At 37.2% G+C, this 14827-nt stretch overlaps 1 pseudogene; it reads right to left on the reverse strand.

Moving 5' to 3' along the window:
* Positions 1-1255: 1255 nt before the first annotated feature.
* Positions 1256-9843, reverse strand: LOC144253375 (WASP homolog-associated protein with actin, membranes and microtubules pseudogene; annotated as a pseudogene).
* Between the last annotated feature and the right edge of the window lie 4984 nt (positions 9844-14827).

Genomic DNA, 14827 nt, shown 5'->3' on the forward strand with positions numbered 1-14827 from the left:
AAATATTTATTATTACCAAAGTCTGAGCTCTTTCTATGGTTAACAGTTTCAAATAACCAAATAAAAATGTCAGACCTTAATAATTTTTGAGTTCTACATTCAAACTTTTAGGATAATTATGACACTGTTTGTAGTAAAGACTTGCCCGTCTGTGTACCAAATTCCCCATCAACTGTCACATATTGTTTGCCAACAGACAAAAGGCAGATAAATGAGTAGAACAGAATAAAACAAGAAACACCCAAATATCTGAAAAAGTTTAGAATGTGCTACTGATGAATATCATATTCGTAGAAAAATAATTATGTGTCAATGAAATGTGTAATAATTGTAGAAAACTAGCTGGATTTTTATGTCACAAAAATAATTCCCTGATACAATATGGATTATTAATTTTAAATAATGCAAAATGAGAAAAATGTTAGAAGAAAACACAAATCCTTCTGTACACATTTTATGTGGACAAAGTTCTTAGAAAGAATGAACTGAAAAACAAGGCTTCCTTTTGTTCTTTTTCTCTTTTAGTTTTTAATTTTGTTCCTGGGGTTTGATCCCATTACCTTGAGCTTTCTTTTTTTTTTTGATTATAAATAATTTTTTATTATGAGTTTACATAGTGCTTGACATATAAAATAAATTTTATTTAAGTATTTAAAATAGTTTCTGAATATAGAAGCAATTTACTCTTATTATTGCTAAAATAATATTCACATACAAACCTTTTAAATGTGAAGAACCACTATGCTGTATGCACAGGAGAACAGTCAGTAGTCTAATAGTGCTGTTTACCAGAGTAGTGTAAACTTCTTTCAGAATCAAGGAATGATTCTAGATTACCCATGGAGAAAAAAAAATATGTACTATTCTTTTAGGCCAGTGACGGTCACATGGGTTTCTTATCTACCTATGGGTTGGTATGTAATGGTCACATGTGTGCTTCCCTTCTCAGCTTTAAAAGCCACAACACCAAATCCAAGTTGCAATATCTCACCCCAAACCCCACTAATGTATATATATTTGGATCCTGGGGATTGACCCAGGGGTGCTCCACTATTGAGATACATTCCCAGCCCTTTATTTTTTACTTTGAAACAGGGTCTCTCTAAATTGCTGAGGCTGGCCTCAAACTTGCCATCCTCCTGCCTCAGCCTGCCGAGTTGCTGGGATTCCAGGTATGCGGCACTGCATCAGGCGCCTTGCTGATCTTTTCGGGTGTTGTGTGGCCCATCTACCTTTGTCAGACTTAGAGACATGCTTAATGGTCCCACTCGCTGGGGCTCTGCTCATCGCTGTCTTCCTCTGAGTCAGCAGACACTCTCTTGATTCTTTGGAATGCAGCTTTAGTGCTCCTCTCTAGGTCACTGGTTGGCTTGTCGCTGAGGCCTGAGCCCAAGTCTGTGTGGACTTTCTTTAGTTTCACCCCTTGTCCTATGGCAGCCAGAATGTGCTCCTTGACTGACATCCGGGGAGCAGGTGAAAAGGGCACTTCCGCTTTCTGGAGAGGGCTTCCGCTGTGCCTTAAGGAGGCCAACACTTCATCCATAGATCCTGGGCATTGAAAACTTTCCAAGGAATTGGGTGGTCTCTCAGCAGGTGACCCACACACTAGAGAACGTGGCTGATCATCGTTTACCCAAGTTCCAAGACCTAAGTTCCAATGATTGGCAGCTTGAGAAGAGGCCAGAGCAGGAAGAGGTAGAGGGAGAGGTGGTGGGGGTGGGGGAGGAGGAGGAGGAGGAGGAGGAGGAGCAGGAGGAGAAGGTTGTTGTGGTGGTGGGGACAATGACAGCTCTTCACTGGATTTGAAGTGTGTTCGGTCACCAACTGGAACAAAAATCTGGACAGGGATATTTCTGTGATAGTCTTGATCCTTGGGGGTTTTCTCAGTACAAACTTCAGGTAGGAGAGGAGCGCTTCGGGGAGCGGCTGACACAAGCTGAGAAACTGGTGAGGACCTCTGCCGGGGAAGGTCAGCTGGCAGGTTTGGAGTCCCGGGTTCCCAGCAGGATGTCTGCTGTAAGGATTGAACTGAATATTTCTTTTTATAGGCTCTTAATCGCTGGAGTGTTTTCTGGTGTTCTTGGTTTATCCACTCTTTTTTCTTTTGCTCCTCTTCTTTTATTTTGTCTCTTTTCATTTGAATACTATGATGCTGATGAAAATATCTTGTACTTTCTTCAGCCTGTTGCAATCTGAGCTGATGGTTTTCTTTGCACTGATCCTTTCTGTTCCTGAGCGAGGCTCTCCTGGCACAGATCCTGCCCCGTTTGGCCTCCAGCTTCTGGCACTGCAAGCTGAGTTCTTTCACCTCCAAGTTCCCACCATGTTGCAGGTCGGCTACATGATCCATACCTTTAAGTTCCTCTGGACTTTCACACGGGTCATAATAGACAACTTCATCCTGTTTCTCTTTTATAAGTCTTTTAATAGAGTTCAGCTGTGTAGTAAGAAGTATTTCTTCATTTTTTAATATCTCAAATTTAACCTCATATAGTTCCAATTGAATTTCATAATATTGTATTTCTAATTCATCTACAACATGTATATTTTTTTCTTATTCTGGAAGATCTTCCACCTTTCTCTGAATTTGCGCTCTTTTGTGATTTAAACACAGCTCCTTGGCTCTCATGAGTTGCAGGGTCTCTTGAGCTAGCATGAGCTTGAGTTTTTCTAATCTGGGAGTGGCTGTGGCCCAGGCAGCCTGGCCAAATCTCCTCCCATCCTGTTCCATTTGTTTCTGCATTCCTGCTAATGCTTTAAGGTTTCCTTAAAATAATTCACAGTGATCTCCTGAATAGAGACAACAGCTTCTTCAGCACTTCTGCTCCATTCTTTGGCTTCCTTCTGCAGGGCAACTACCCTTTTAGGACCCAGATTATCCTCATCCAGGGACTTCAAAATACCAAGCTTACATAAAGTTGCAACTTCCCGCCTGTCCCTGAATGGCTGCAGTAAATACTGGAAGAACATGGTTGCCATAGTAACCAATTCCTGATAAGCTTCATCTTCCTCTTGATAAATTTTCATCAATGATACCATGTTGTTGGCTTTTTCATGTCCTTGAAGAACCTGGTGCAGCCGGGCTCCTACCTGGGCCCACCGCACGCGCAAGGCCCGCTCCCAGAGCTCCTGCGGGCTCTCCCAGTGGGCAGCGCCGCTTTCCGCGGGGAAGAGCGCGTCTTTGCTGAAGGTTATAGGGTGAAGAAGTAAAGAAGATGAAATTCAAAATCAAGTCCATCTGATACTAAAGGTCATGTTTTTGTTTGATACTTCTCTTCATGCTTGCTTTTTCAGGATTCTAAGAGGAAAAATTTTTAATTGTAACCAAGGGCAGAAAGAACTGGATAATAGTATGTAAATTCCTGCTAATAAAATATTAATTTTAAAATTAAAAAAAAAACATTTTCCCTGACTTAGAAGGAAATGCCCCTTTTTCATTCTAGATGATACAAAGACACTTTGGATTTGGTGTATAGAGAGTTGTCTCAAATAATTTTAACAGAATAATCTTCTGGGACTTTTTTTTTTTTTTTTTTTGCTACTGAATTCCCAATTTAGTTTCCTTACTCTTGCCCCCCCCCAAGTAGATTTTGTAATTCTACTCAAATCATGGGCTTCTTTTCTCTCTAGATAAATTCACTGTTGCCTCTGACTGAACACTTAGTTTGCCCTTTTAAATAGTTGTGGAAATAAATTGTATGCTAGGCTAGTGTTCTACCACTGAGCAACATCTCCAGTTCCCTGAGTTTGCTTTGAATATCTGCATGGCAAAATTAATTCACTATATGGCGCATTTTCTCTAAATAATGCAGGCCTCACCCCAGTCCTCCCTGAAAAAAAAAAAAAAAAAAAAAGAGCGCGTCGTGCAAGGTGACACCGCCGCAGCCGTGGTCCGCTTCGGCCAGATAGCGCTCCAGTTGCCCGCAGAGCTCCTGTAGCGCCGTCTCTCCGAGGCCAACGCGCACCGGCCACACTAGCGCCCACAGCCCGCGCCCACGGTCCCCGGCCCCGCAGCCAGCCACGTCCAGCTGGGGCGGTAGCTGTGGGAAGCTGCGTTCCAGGGGCGGCCACAGCGCCGCCAGCTGCCGGTGTGCGCCGCGGAACCCCGCGGCCGAGAGCAGGCCGGCCCAACTGGGCGTGGCCCTGGCAGGCTCAGGCGGGGTCCCTTCACGCCGCCGCCGCCGCCGCTGCGCCAAGCGATGGAACCTTGAGCTTTCTATTCCAGTGCTCTGTCATTAAGCTGTATTCCAGAGCCCCTGAACCTTATAATTTAAATTAGGGAAAGTACCTTTTTTCAGATGCACAAGTGACCTGTGTATATAGGAAAAGGGACTTTGTGTCCCTGGTAAGAGAAGGAATTTAAGTTTAATAATAAATGAAATACAGTTTTTAGCTACAATACTTGTGAGGATGAAGAGTAGTGGTACTTATGTTGCTGCTTAAGGGTTGAGTTCCTTATGAATTCTAAAATAAATGATAGTATTGTATATTTTAATAATGTTTATTTCTGTACAAATCAATTTCTTTATACTATCTTTAGGATATTATAAAATATGCATGACTTAATATAGCAGTGTGTTAGAAAGGACTCATAGAACTGATTGTAGTAAGAAAATGCAGTGCATTCCTAGCATGAAATATTATGTAACCATTAGAGGTGACAAAGATATAAATGTATGTTGACCTGGGAAGATGTCTTTTTGAATATCAAGTGAAAACGAAGCTTGATAGTACATACACACAAATAGATTGTGGTCTTGTGTCAGGCACAAATATATAAAAAAACAAAATGTAGTAAAATTTAAACACTGAGCCATTATTTTCAGCATTCAAATTATGAGTAAAGATTTCTTTTCCTCTTTTGTTTAATGTTTATTTTATCTCCAATATTTGGCAATTCCTCCTTATCTTTCTGTTTGTTTCTACCTTAGTTTCATTGACAGCAGTTAATATGCTCTGTAGTAATGCAGTATTTTGACATTTTCTGTGTTCTACTTTTTTTCAACTTCCATGTGGGAAGTTTTGGAAAAATTCCACATTGGCTTCTACTTTTCCTTTTCCTTACCTGTTATTTCTAAAATGCATATGTGTAAAAGTTTTAATGAGAACTACTTGTTAATAAAATAATCTTTGGGAGGAGCAGGGAGATGAATCTTGTTTCTGTAGATTGTTATCTTTAGCCAACTTTTAGCCTCTTCAGAAGAAAAGGTAATCTTTTCATCTGTGCTTGTAGATATTAGTGCCTATACATTTGCTATACATGTATGTTTCATTCCATACAGATTTATTTCATAAATGCAATTGTAGGTTTATCGTTTTGTTTTAGTTACATTCTTAAGAAAGTAAAAGAAAGCAAATATAAATATTGTTGAAAGTATTGCTTTAATTTATAAAAAATTTGTTTAAAAATGCTGAACTCCCCACCAGGTGCCTTTGTGTAAATCTGTAATCCCAGAAATATGTGAGGCTGAGGTAGAAGGATCTCAAGTTCAAAGCCAGTCTCAGCAATTTAGAGAGGCCCTTAGCAACTTAGGGAGACACTGTCTCAAAATGAAAAATAAAAAAGACTGTGGCTGTTGCTCAGTGTTTAAGTGCCCCTGGATTCAATTCCCAGTAGAGAACGACAAACAAACAAGCAAAAAAACACCACACACTGAACTCCCCAAGTATAGTTTTCATTTCATTTACTCACCACTCATATCCTGAATACCTATTATATATTTGACATATTTTACTATTTCTGAGGTCCTCCTTTCTTAAAAACTTCATGTTTCCCTGACTGGAGATTTAAAACTGAACTAATAGAACTCAATTTGAAGTGAAAAATTTCCTCAGGCGTTTCAACCAAAAGCACTTCTGGAGATAAGAGTTTGTAAACTGCCCATTTGAAAAGTTAAGATCACATTAATACTGATATTAAGTATTGGATATATTCAATTTACTTAAGGGCTACAAATCTAAATACTGAACAATGTGAAACATACTAATTCTTTTGAATCATACATTTCCGTTGGCTTTATGTTTCTTGAAAAAAAAAGCAAGAATAACTTTGCTTTAAATTTGGTCTATTGATGTTTTCTTATTCAACCCTCTTTATCTATAGTAATTTTTGTAACTAAAACTTATTGAAATGTCACTCATATGACTAGAACTTCCATTGATCAATTGTGTTATCACATTTCACTTAAGGTAAGGCACCATGGATGGGTGATGAGCCTTTCTTTTATGTGTAAATAAACATTTTAAAAATTGAAATACTTAGTCCTTAAAATACATCTGAGAAATTATTAACAATACACAACCAAAATCAAGATTCACTGGTGTCAGAAGCAATGGTGCATACTTGTAATATCAGTCAGTGATTTGAGAGGGAAGGTGAGGCAGAAAAATTGCAAGTTCAACATGAGCCTGGGCAACTTAGTGAGACCATGGCAGAAAGTGAAAAATTAAAAGGGCTCTGGATATGGCTCAGTGTTGAGTGCCCTTCAGTTTAATCCTCAGCCGGGGGGTATGGTGGGGGAGGAAAGAAGTCAGTGGAACAGGCAGTTAGAATGAGCTAATCTTTCATTAATTTTCATTAATTAGCTGTAATAACAGCTAATAAAGATTGTTGTTTCTTCTGAAGAAATTGTTTTGAAGGGAGAGGAATTATATGCTATCTAATGTTTACAGTGGCATGAATAATTGTCTGATTTAAGTGGGAGCTCTATGACCTCCTAACAAATCTTACTTTTGTAGGACTCCTCTACATTATGCATGTGCCTATGGCCAGGCAGAAGTGGTGGATTTTCTAGTAAAGAACAAATGCGACATTCACCTCTGTGACAGTGACAACAACACACCTCTGATTAAGGTAGATGTAGCAAAGTATTTCTGTGAAGGATGAACTATATTTACATACTTAGAGGAAAAATTGATTAATATCATTTAAATATAGCTAATTAGTAAATCCCATGGAACGTTTGTGTTGAATTCTTGAAATTGACAATCTATTTCTTGGTACCAAACCAACAGGCCATCCAACAGCAAGAAGAACAATGTGCAACTATTCTTCTAGAAAATGGTGCCGATGTAAATGTTCAGGATCCCAATGGTGGAACTCCTCTCCACCATGCTGTCTGTACTAACAACACATCAGTGGCAGGAAGACTGCTTTTACATAATGCAAATATTGAAGCTCAAAACAAGGTAAACATCCCCCACCTTTATTTCCAAAATATTTGAAATACATTTATTTTGACAGTGACATAAGTCAACAGATGTTGTTTATAAGCAGGGTTTTCTTGATTAGAAGAGTAGCAAATGTTGGAACTTTTTAATCTTATGGATATATTTACTTAATATAAGTGTACATAAATTGACTCCACATTTAAAATTCAGGAGAGTTGTGTGGAAATATGGAGTTCAAGCTTCTCTTGAAGAACCATGTGGAGTCTCCTTTGAGCCCATGTTACCATGTGGTACACTCTGCTCAGGTGCCCTTTCATACCTGGCATGGGTGTTCCCCAGATTGTGCTGGATAGCTACAGCATTCATTCACTCAGAATCCCATACTTTGCCCTATAAGAAGTTTTATAACTCCTGTTTTATACTTTATTTACAATTCCATGGCTTCATGATAGTTTATATTAATTTATAAGAACATGGCTTATGGACTATATTAATCTCTTTGAAATGGAATTGAATTTTAGAATTTATAAATTTTTGCTTTCCAAACCTTTTACTTATATGTACGACATAAATTATATTCCCATTAGAGTTTCTATAAGCTTCATTAGGCTACTCATAGTTAGGTGGAGAGCATACACATTATGCAAGCAGTATTATATCTTTGTCCTCAGCTTTGTCTCTTTAGTCTTTTATGATGTTAAAAATAGTTCATGTAGATCAGTATAAAACTTTTATTGATACACAAAATTTCTGAATTCTAGTTTGTCTAAAATTATAAATATCTTTAAGCAGCAATTCAAATGGAACCAGAATAAAAAAGAATTTGGTAAAGTGGATGTGCATTATGGTCCCAGGATGATTATTATGAATACATTTTGTATTAACTTTCTAACATGTAAGAGTAATATCTTTCATCTTATAATAGGAGAAAACGCAGGTACCAAATGACTCAAAGTTCATTTGAAGCCTCTCTCTTTTTTATTGGATTATTTATGTATTCTAATTTGCTGTATATGACAGAGAAATGCAACTCATTTCATATTACACATATAGAGCACATTTTTTCAAAGTCTCTGGTTGTACACAAAGTATTTTCACACCATTTGTGTCTTCCTACATGTACTTAGGGTAATGATGTCTAACTCATTCCACTGTCTTTCCTGCACCCATGCCCCCTCCCATCCCCTCCTTCCCCTTTGTAAAGTTTCTCCATTCCTTCCATGTTCCCCCCACCATCACCATTATGAGTCAGCATCCTCATATCAAAGAAAACATTCAGCCTTTGTTTTGGGGGGCTTGGCTCACTTCACTTAGCATTATATTCTCTAACTCCATCCATTTTTGCAAATGCCATGATTTTTTTTCTCTTTTAATGCTGAGTAATATTCCATTATGTATACATACCAAAGTATCTCTATTCATTCATCTACTGAAGGGCATCCGAATTGGTTCTACAATTTAGCTATTGTGAATTATGCTGCTATAAGCACTGATGTGGTTGCATCACTGTAGGATGCTATTTTTAAATCCTTTGGGTATAAACTGAGGAGTGGGATAGCTGGGTCAAATGGTGTTTCCATTCCAAGTTTTCCAAGGAATCTCCATACTGCTTTCCAGATTAGCTACACCAATTTGCAGTCCTTCCAGCAACATATGAGTGTGCCTTTTCCCCCACATGCTCACCAACACTTATTGTTGTTTGTATTCTTGATAGCTGTCATTCTGACTGGAGTGAGATGAAATCTTAGAGTAGTTCTGACTTGCATTTCTCTACTTGCTAGAGTTGTTGAATATTTTTTTATATATTTGTTGATTGATTATATATCCTCTTCTGAGAAGTATCTGTTCAGTTCCTTGGCCCATTTATTGATTGGGTTATTTGTTTTTCTTTTTTTTTTTTTGGTGTTGAAGTTTTTGAGTGCTTTATATATCGTATAGATTAGTGCTGTATCTGATATGCTTGTGGTGAAGATTTGTTCCCATTCTGTAGGTTCTCTGTTCACTTCACTGTTTCTCTTGCTGAGAAGAAAACTTTTAGTTTGATTCCATCTTATTTATTGATTCTTGGTTTTAATTATTGTGTATAGGAGTCTTATTAAGGAAGTTGGGGCCAAATCCGAGATGATGGAGATTTGGGCCTACTTTTTAGAAGCCTCTCTCTCTTAACTCAAGAGTGCATTTTCCTAGTGGAACGGGAGTGCCTTATATTGTTGTCTAAGATCTTGAACTATATAGAGGAGATTCAACAGGATTTGTGTTGCATGGAGGAACCTCCCATGTTATTGGATAACTCTTAGAACTGTATCCCTATAACTTGAATTCTTCATAAGTGAATGTCTGCTATGAAAAAGTGTTGTCAAATTAGTGTTAGCAATGGTACACGGATGTCCTTACTAATGGATGCATAATGCACAATTCTGTGGTATTTCTCTAATAGTGAATCAATGAAATTTTTTGATGAATTTTGGTATTTCTGTAAAACTGGAAATTCTTTGGAATATTGATTGATAAACCCAGCTCTAGAGATAAAAGTTTAGCCCATGTATTCAATAGGATACTTAAGCCCTTTTACTACTTTGCTTCAGGTATGGGGCCATAGAGAAAAAAGATACATACCCTGTCCTCAAGAAGTGTTTGGTTTTGATGGGAGATAATGGCAATCACATAACCCATTGTAAGGGGAAAGAGCAGTTCATGTGGAAGTGCAGGATGATAGAAGGAAGAGGCTGCTCTTCATTTATTTTATAGTGTTTACGTTTATGTTTGTGAGGTGTGTTATAAGATTTTGAATTCAATTGAGAAATAAGCAAAATTGTTAATAAATTGTTTTTGTTGTTTTCCAGGATGGCTGCACCCCACTTTTACTTGCCCTAAAGGAAAACAAACACCGTATGGCAGAATTTTTAATTAAGGCGAAAGCAAATATACATGCGGTTGACATGAGAGGGAGGTATAGTAGTTTATTCTTTAAAAACACTCATTCAAGCCAAATATTAAATTAATGGGAAGGAGAATATTAATTTATACATATTGGGGTAGAGTGAAAAATATGAACACAAACCATGTTTTAGGTAGAAATTGTTGATTTTTTTGTTCACTTGTTATGGTTTGCATATGAGGTATCCCCCAAAAGCTTACCTGTGAGACAATGCAAGGAGGTTCAGAGGAGAAATAATTGGGTTGTGAGAGTCTTAACCCAATCAATGAATTAATCCCATGACAGGGATTAACTGATTAACTGACTGGTAACTGAAGTGTCTGAGGTGTCAAAGGGTGTGGCTGGAGGAGGTGGGAATTGGGGGCATGGCTTTAGAATATATGTTTGAGTCTGGCAAGTGCAGATCTCTCTCTCTCCCTCTGCTTCCTGATCACCATGATCAGGATGTGAGCTGCTTCCCTCTGCCACACTCTCAGACCATGATATTCAGCCTCACCTTGAGCCCCTGGATATGGAGCTGGATTCTACGGACTAAGACCTCTGACTCCAATGAGCCCTTGAATAAATGTTTTCTCTTCTACAATTGTGCTGGTTTTGTCCTTTAGTCACAGTTGTTAAAAAGCTGACTAAAAAAAGTTTTAAATAAATAAATAAATATGGATTTTGTCATTTTTTTGATTGAATAATGTATTTCTTAACCTCTCTATTGTAATTTTAACTTCTATTTCTTATACTTTTCCTTTAAAAGGTTATATTGAGCATAAATAGACTTTGATGATTTTTTTTTCCTTTTGGATGACTCTAAATTGCTTTTTTTGAAGAATATTTATGTTAACTTATTCCTAATTGAGCATTAATTTCTGTTGCTAGATGTCCATTTTCTAATATATTTTGATGTTTTTCTTCCCTTCTTCAGGACTTTTTATTAGTTCTAATCAGTTGTGCATAGTAGTAGAAAGCTCTTCAATTCATTATATACAAATGGAGCAGATTTTTTCACTTCTCTGGTTGTTCATGAAGTAGGGTCACACCATTTGTGCAAATGTACATGTAATGATATCCACCTCATTCCACTGTATTTCCTGCCTTTATCCCCTCATTCCTCCCCTTTTCCCAATGCAAGGTTCCTCTACTCACCCCCTGCTCCCTCCATATGGATTAGCATCCACTTATCAGAGAAAACATTTAGTCCCTGTTTTTTTTTGAGATTGGCTTATTTCCTTTAGCATGATATTCTCCAACTCCATCCATTTACCTGTAAATACCATAATTTTATTCTCTTTCAATTGTAATATTCCATTGTATATATGTACCACAGTTTCTTCATCCACTTATCTATTGAAGGGAATCTAAGTTGCTTCCACAGTTTAGCAATTGTGAATTGCGCTGCTATAAACATTGAAGTGGCTGTGTCACTGTAGTTTGCTATTTTAAGTCTTTAGGGTATAGACTGAGGAATGGGATAGCTGGGTCCAAATGTGGTCACATTCCAAGTTTTCTAAGGAGTGTCCATACTGCTTTACAGATTGGCTGCACCAATTTTCAGTCCCACCATCAGTGTATGAGTGTACATTTTCCCCCACACTTATTGTTGCTTGTCTTCTTCACAACCGCCATTCTGACTGGAGTGAGGAGTAGTTTTTATTTGCATGATTTCTTTCTTTTTAAAATACATTGTTTAGTTGTAGATGGACACGATACCTTTATGTATTTATTTTTCAGTGGTGCTGAGGATTGAACTCAGTGACTCACATGTGCTAGGCAAGTTCTCTACCATTGAGCTACAACCCCAGCCCTGATGCTTTTAATTCTAATTGGCTAGGGCTGAGGGAAGAAAAACAGCTTTAATGGCATATACATTTTCTTTAATGAAGAAATAGGTTTGTAGTGATGAGAAAGAAGATAGGCTTTAAATTCACAAATGACTGTGTTGCATTTCCAGCTTTCCTAGTTACAAAGTGTGACACTTTGGAAACATTACTTATCACTAAATATATTTCCTGATATGAAAAAAATTCTTTTCATTCAAAACATGCTTGAAGGGTGGTTGTAAGATGAAACATAAACATTGATTTTAGTCCTTACCAAATGCTTATTTTCATTGTTATTAACTGAATTAATAATGACTGATTATCACCATTATTATTATAGCAATTGTTTTAAGCCTGCTCACAGCCTTTATTTGCTTGACTTTTAAGCTGACTATGAGTTATATTACATCAGACTGAGGAAGAAATGGGGCATTCTTCTTTTGAAATCTTTTATGTACTTCAGATAAATAGCCTCATCACAGTTATTGTCCATCAAGTGATTTTATATTTATAACTTCTACCATGTAATTCCCTATTGGGACAAGAAGTTTCCTCTTTGTGTTTTTTTTTCTATTTAGACTGAGAGATGATTTGCACAGATGATCCCCCAAGATGCTTATGTCTGTTAAGATATGTAAAGCAAGATATTAAATTGATTAGATCCATAAAATTAGCTCTTAAAGTACCTAAAAACAAAATTATTTCTCCATTATTTTAGAACAGCCCTCATGCTTGCAGTGAGGTATGAATCACCAGATATAATCAAGCTTCTTATTGAAGGAGGTATTGATGTCTTTGCGGAAGATGAGGATGGAGGGACTGCATTATGTTATTCTGTTGCTAGTGGCTGCAACATGTAAGTGTTTTAATTAAAGTACTAATCAACATTAAGTGGAGGTTGAAAATAAGCACAACTATCATCTTATATATCATTTGAGTGTTCATAGTTCAAATATGTTAGGAATGACAGTGACTGAGTCCCTTCATCAGCCATTAACACTGCAGAAGTCTAGGCTAATTAGCAGTAGTGATTAGTGCAGGATATCTCACAGGACTTTCTTGTTCTTTTTCTGCTGGTGTTGTGGTGTTGGGGATTGAACCCAGGTCCTCAATCATGACCTCTCCCACTGAGATACACCTCCAGCCCATATGTTAGAACTTTAAAACGTTTATCCTTATAGATCCCAGCCTTATCCACTTCATTCCAAATATAATGTCCACTATGGCAAATATGATTTTTCTTATTAGGTATTTGCATTTTTAAATGCTCAGCTTAGTAAAAAAAAACTCCTTACTTTCCTCTGGGAGCTATCTTTTTCACTACCCTTCTTGAATATCCCCAGGGTCTGTGAATTCTTTAAGTTCAAGGAAGACAGTTCTCTTTTACTACACAGCTGAAAGGGAAAATAAGGGACTTTAAAATCATTATTCATTTCTGTCATTTCTGTCAATTGTATTGCTGCAGTGTTGCTATTAGAAATGGTCTTGCAGTGTGGCAATGGTTAACTTTTACTACCCAGTTGTCCTGACTGATCACTGTCTCTAAGTCCTCATGGAACAATGTAGGTTTGAAAGTTACACTTGTTTTTGAAGTTCAGATATGCATGTGCGGCTGCACTCACTTATGATTCTCAAAGCAGCTGCATTCTGCTTTGGCATGTGAGCCATCTAGCTTTAGTCACACACATAGTGAGCAAGCACACCATGACCTCCACTTAAATTCTTACATAGAGCACATGTGTTAGCCAAAACCTTCAGGGTGAGTCATTCTTTGTCTTTTCTGCAAATATTAGTTGGAATCATTTAAAAACTATCAGATACTTTAAATAATGTCATAGGAAGAGATAAGTTTCCTTTCATGTTTGCTAACAGATCAGAACCCAAAAGCCTCATTATGTCCTGTGAAGCACCTTTCTTTGATAGGGGGAGGTCTCATATTACTGTTTCCAAGGGGGAAGTGTGATGACTTTAATTGGCATCTCTAGTGATTTTTCTTCAATTTTGATGAAAATTTCTCAAATTACTTGCCCATTTTCCTGAAGGCTTCAGAATATTTTCAAGTTCTGCCTCACTGGGAAGTCATTAAAAGCAGCATTCTAAGATCTAAGATAATTGAGATATCTGACAGTTAAGCCCCATACTGACACATCAATATCTGTGTATAAAATAGGATTTTGTCATCCAAGTCAGCTGAAGATGAACATGGAGACTAAGCATCATTCTCACAGAGATCTGCTGGTTCCATTTGACTTGATAGAGAAGGAATAGTAGCAGGCCAAGTCAGTTTTGGCATTTGTTAATTTTCTGCCCTGGGTGCAATTGCTTAGTTTTGTAACAGGGAAAATTATATTATGTAATTTAAGGATATAAAATATTCATAAATAAATTGGATTTTTAAATTATCCCAATGCTGATTTGCTCTGAATTATAAGGCCTAAAGAAGAATACAGTCAATATCCAAAATAAAAACCTAATAGTATTTTCCAATAACCTTAACATTTGAATATTAAATCCTGTGATAACATATACTTTGAGTTTCAATTGGCTTTCCAGAATAATTCAGGATTAAAGAACTAATTACTTCATTACTATTTTTCTTAGCATGTTTTAATATTATCTCCTTAAATCTTCATAACAACCTGGTAAACTAATGAAGTATGGTCTTATTTTTTAGAAGGAGACTTGAGTCCAAGAGAAATGATTTGTGCAAGATCAAAGAGCTATTGTTTACAGAGAGAGGATCTGAATTCAGGACATTTTTCTTTATGTCAAGCTACTCTAGTTAATGTATTGAGCAGTGTTGTCCTTAATGCATAATTATTTCATCTTTCTTTTTTCTTCTTCATTACAAGCCTTTGAGTGCAGTGGCATGCACCTTAACTGCAGATACTTGGGAGCCTGGGGCAGG

Source organism: Urocitellus parryii, chromosome 2, assembly GCF_045843805.1.
Source record: "Urocitellus parryii isolate mUroPar1 chromosome 2, mUroPar1.hap1, whole genome shotgun sequence".
Lineage (NCBI taxonomy): Eukaryota > Metazoa > Chordata > Mammalia > Rodentia > Sciuridae > Urocitellus > Urocitellus parryii.